General features: G+C 42.9%; 1 long non-coding RNA gene across 1 annotated transcript; it reads left to right on the top strand.

The window, feature by feature from the left end:
• The first annotated feature begins 4,520 nt into the window (after positions 1-4,520).
• On the top strand, positions 4,521-5,026 carry LOC147697727 (uncharacterized). The gene is made up of 3 exons (XR_015299154.1): positions 4,521-4,592; positions 4,710-4,806; positions 4,916-5,026. It is a non-coding gene; the product is annotated as an uncharacterized LOC147697727 (long non-coding RNA).
• The last annotated feature ends 660 nt before the right edge of the window (positions 5,027-5,686 follow it).

Here is a 5,686-nt window from a genome sequence, read left to right as displayed (position 1 = left end):
TGTCATTTCTGTGGGTTTAGGACACGTTTCCGTTTGGGCTTGATGGCACCTATGATGATAATAGGACCATCCTGGTGAGTACCAACCAGAGGTCCCATTGGTGGTGCGTCCGTGAGGTGCCATCTTGCCCTTCTCACTTTTTTCTGCTGTCAGTTTTAGTGAGTGTGGGTTGTCTTTGTTGGTGTTAAACGTTTAATCAGAGGTGGGCTATTTTAACAAAGGCAGTAGACTGAGATATCCCCTACTTTCATGTTCTGCAAAAAGAGAGGTGTGTTGTAATTGTTATTCAACCAGTGATGTCTACAGATCTCTAAATATTAACTGCTTTGAAAACTAGGGCTTTTTTTGTATTTGGCTATTATAAGAGTGGAGGGCGCCCAGTTTTCTTCTTCTCCCTCTAGACTCCTTGTTATTTACACATCGTGTACGGCGGCACAGCCGTGAGAGTAATTTTTGATTAGCCCGATATGTTACTCTGATTTTTAATTGACTAGAGGTTGAGGAACTCTGCTAGCTATTGTGAACCCTGATACGCAGTCAAATCATGAGTAAGTCTGTAACCCTAGTATGGATAAAAATTGCCTAGCTTTCACGGACGAACAAATTGCGGCAATTTTAGCGGGTCCATCATTATTTGAGGATAATCCTCTTACAGGTACCAACACAATTAGAGAGGAATGGGAGAGACTGAGTAATTTAAAGAAAAAACACATAAGAATTGCCCTGCATGGGGCACTTATGTCCGAATATTACCGAGCTGGAGCATCACCAGCCAGTCTAATAGTCAGGATTGAACCACGCATCTTTCTTGACGACAAACAGTTCCGCCTTGATTGGAGCTACATTGCAAACAAATGCACCAGAGATTGGTTGATCCTCATAATAAGTACAGCTCAGAGGCTAAGTGAAGAAGTATTAAAACAGATCATTGAACTTGAGGAGACCATTAGTAGGGACAGTAGCTTTACAGACGCAAAAGAACATCTGCAAAAAATAAAAGAAGACCTTGATGAATATAAACAATATATGGTGACCCAAAAAATCAGGGGGTTACAGCGCAACTTGCAACGCTACACACACGAGTGGGCATTCCCATATGTGAATGATACACACTATCAACCGGTTCAAGAACAACAACAACAGTTTGGGGGTGCAAGAAGAGGGAGAGGTGCCAGACGTCAACCACAGAGGCGAACCCCGTCAAACTGGACGTTTGACAATACGTCAAGCGAGGAAGAGGCCGAGCCAGCCACGAGCACCCACCGGGTAAGGTTCAACCAACCAGAAGCAACAAATTCCAATTCTAATCCTGACCTTAGTACCTTGTTGCGGAATTTTTTAGAACAGGGCCAAGCAACAAACAAGGGACCCGGACAACAGGGCAGAGGAAAAGGACGGGGCAACAGACCTCCACCACAATGGCAAACATTCTCTCCGAGACAGACGCGGAGCGTGGCAAGGAGACCAGTTTAGAAAGTATAGTGGTCAATCTATCTGAGCACCAACTTACAACAAATGAAGAAAGGGTGCTCAATAAAGGACTTGGCTTTGTCCCTTCACCTTCCCACGATGCGTTTAAATGCCGCATCGAGTTTCACGAAACACTAAGAAAAATCAAGTTAAGAAAATTCTTTGCTAAACAACCTTTTGAAGAAAGCAAGGGATTTAATACCAACCTAAAGAAACCCTCTACCTTTTGTCCTCCAACAGGAGCAGTTGGCCCAGAAGTAGCAGTATTTGAGGCCAAAGTCCTGGAGGATATCGGGAAGATTGAAAATAACAACATAAACAGTGGGTATAGGAATATGGCCAAAGAAGATTGGGAAGCTATCAAATCCCTCCAGAATAATAACAGCATAACGATAAAGAGCGCCGATAAAGGCGGCGCGGTGGTTATTCTGAATACCTGCGACTATGAGGCAGAGGTACTGAAGTTGTTAAATGTTAGGACCAACTACCAACCACTCAAGAAAGACCCTAGGCCAGAACTAATGGAAACAATCACCAAGCTAGTAGCCAATGCAAAAGAAAAGAAATGGATCAGTGTGAAGGAGGCGGAGTTTCTTGTGAATACCAACCCGAGAACTCCTGCCTTCTACATTCTTCCAAAGATCCATAAGCCGGCCCGGCCGCCTCCGGGCCGGCCCATCGTCTCTGGTATACAATCAATATTGGAACCATTATCACAGTTCGCAGATTATTTTCTTCGCGAATCTGTGGTAACACAGAGATCCTTTGTAAAGGATACGATGGACATTTTAAACACGCTCAATGAGATGGCATTTGACCCTGAAACCGAATATATAGTTACCATCGATATTGAATCTTTGTATTCTTGTATCCCTCAAGATGCAGCACTGGTGGCAGCAGCGCGTGCACTAGCTACACAGGAGTGGTTTTATGATGCCCCCCAGAGTTTCGTGTTACAATGTGTGGAATTGGCATTGACGAGGAATTTCTTCGCATACAAAAACGACCTATTCCTCCAAGTAACGGGTACATCAATGGGCGCTACAATGGCACCCAGCCTGGCCTGCATTTATGTAGGCCAGTTTGAAGAGCACATCATTGATTCTGACAATAATCCCTTCAAAGGTAACTTGCGCCTTTGGAGGCGATATATTGATGATGTGCTCTGCATATGGTCTGGAGAAGAAACTTTACTAGTGCAGTTCCTACACTGGTTAAATACACAAGATATGAGCCTTAGGTTCACCTGGAACTATGACCACACTAAGGCTGTCTATCTTGATTTGGATATTGAAGCTGCTGATGGAGTCTTCCGAACAAGCGTACATCAAAAGCCCACGGACAGGAACTCTTTATTGTCCTACAAATCGTACCACCCAAGAGCCTTTAGGGACAACCTACCCGTGGGGCAATTTTTGAGATACAGGAGGAACTGTTCTACAACGGAGAGATATATGGAACAAGCAGAAGGTCTCTGTATGAAATTTGAAGCCAGGAACTATCCCAATAAAATCATCAAACAGGCCAAGAAAAGGGCTCTGAATACACCAAGGGCTGTACTTTTAGAAACCAATATCAAGAAAAGAGAAGATTGCCTCCCCGTGGTCATGACCTATGATCCCATGGCCACCAAGATTCGTCAATCAATCAGAAGGCACTGGTCTTTACTATCAACCGTAGACTTCAAGATGCCACCACCACGTTTTGCATTCCGGAGAGCGAGCAACTTAAAAGATAAACTGGTACATACCAGGATGAATGTGACATCTGAATCAAATAACATCCCGAATGGACACTTCCCGTGCGGAAATTGCTCTGTGTGTCCTCTGACCAACAAGACCTCCACAGTGACCCTACAATCGGGCAAGAACTGGCTACTAAATCATTTTAGTAACTGTAACACGTCTAACGTGGTATACAGATTGAAGTGTGAATGTGGACTGGACTACATAGGTCTAATAACACGAAAAATTAAACTGCGTATTCAGGAGCATGTCAGCACAATAAGAAGTGGGAAGCTTACGACAAAGCTAGTGCAACACTGCCATCGGAATAGACATACTTTTACTTGGGTGGTCCTGGAGAGAGTGACGGGAGAAGCTCAAACAATAGAAAGGCGTCTGATCACAAAAGAAGCAAGATGGATTTTTTCAGAAAAAAGCGAACAGAATGGTCTCAATGAACTTTTAGAGTGGAATAAATTGCGCTGAGATGTTCTTTTGTGTAGGTAACTACTGATCGGGGCACATTGCCTATACCTGTATCAAAAGAGTATATCATGTGTATGTACAACATGTACCTTACATTTGGAAATCTAGACTAATAGAGACATTGACAGATGCAAGTTAACCTGACTGGGCGTGAATAATGACTGGACCATGTACATCCATAATCCACGTTTTACCTGAGGTATGGATGGACAATATAGAGGAAGCCACTAGAATTTGCTATTCGCTATGATATAACTTTGATATAGCAAAAATCCCAAGAATAGTGAGAGGCAGTGCACATTATTTGCGCAGGGTAGATACCATGGACCCACAAACTCTACACTCTATACATGAAACCTTGAGATGCTAAGAGGGATAGGGGCTCATGTCAGTAGTATGAACAGAATAAAAGTATTTTGTATTTCCTGACTGCCTTGTTCGGGATATAATAAAGTTACATCCAATGCTCGAGGCATTTGTAATAATAAACATCCCTAAGCTGATGTGCGAGCTATTGCATACAGATAATTTTGATCCCTAAAAACTTGCCGTGATTTTGGACAACAATTAAAAATAAAAATAAATAATAAAATATTGCTTTGGGAAAATGCGGTAAATATTGATAACAGATTGTCAGCACTATGTGGATATCATTACCGCGATATTGGGGTTTCACTAAGTCGTTTTTTGTATATGATACTTGGGTTGGTGACCGTTTCAATGTGGCCGCCGATACCCCATGATGAATCCTATCCAATCAGAAGGCTCTAAAAACGTCTTGACAGCCGATACCCATGACGAGTCTCGTCCAATCAGAAGGCTCAAAATACGTCCCGTCAGCTTGAAAGGAGCACAGCTGATGTGTATCGGTGTTCGAGGGCTGAGAAGACGCCGAATACGTACTCTCCATCGGTAACTTTCCCTTGAGGGGGCTCGTTGTCAGTTTGAGAATACACTTCGAGTTTCAGGTACTCTGGTAACGATTTTAAGATTTAACAGTGATCCCCTGTGTTCAAATTTATGTTCCAGACAGAAACGAGGGGAGATTGGACCGTGCTCACCCATGGGAGCCGGATTCCGTTTTTTATTCCTCTCGGCGGGTATGAGAGGCATAGCTGTTTGAAGGGTAATACTAGCATCATACACAGCAACACTATTTGACTGCGATATATTGTGATTTAAACAGGGGGACAGCAGATAACCTCGCCTCTATATGTGTTTATGTTTCACTACAGCCCAGTGTCCTTCGCAGTGGCATTGAAAATTTGGTTTGCCCTGAGGAAATTGCCTGATAAAGACCATGGCAATGAAACATGTCGGCTGGTAGTAAGGTGTGAATCGATAGGTAGTATTCACACCTTCCTTTTTATTGAATGTTTTGTGCACTGTTTGCAACAAAAAGGAATATTAGTAAAATAATTTGTGTCCTGGTTGCGCAGTGGGTATATGTTAAGTGTTAAATGTTGTAAGTGTTGTACATATATTTTTTGTTCACTGTCATTTCTGTGGGTTTAGGACACGTTTCCGTTTGGGCTTGATGGCACCTATGATGATAATAGGACCATCCTGGTGAGTACCAACCAGAGGTCCCATTGGTGGTGCGTCCGTGAGGTGCCATCTTGCCCTTCTCACTTTTTTCTGCTGTCAGTTTTAGTGAGTGTGGGTTGTCTTTGTTGGTGTTAAACGTTTAATCAGAGGTGGGCTATTTTAACAAAGGCAGTAGACTGAGATATCCCCTACTTTCATGTTCTGCAAAAAGAGAGGTGTGTTGTAATTGTTATACAACCAGTGATGTCTACAGATCTCTAAATATTAACTGCTTTGAAAACTAGGGCTTTTTTTGTATTTGGCTATTAAATTATAGAGACAGGGAAAAATTGCTGCATAAAACGAGGGAGCTGGGCCAGATCAACTTTGAAAATGCACGCATATCCCTGTACCCGGACTACACGCTACTGGTGCAACAACAGCGTTCTTCATACATGGCCGTGAAGACAAACGGAGGG

Source organism: Lissotriton vulgaris, chromosome 8 (assembly GCF_964263255.1).
Source record: "Lissotriton vulgaris chromosome 8, aLisVul1.2, whole genome shotgun sequence".
NCBI classification, from domain to species: domain Eukaryota; kingdom Metazoa; phylum Chordata; class Amphibia; order Caudata; family Salamandridae; genus Lissotriton; species Lissotriton vulgaris.
This window is presented reverse-complemented; position numbering and strand designations above follow the sequence as displayed.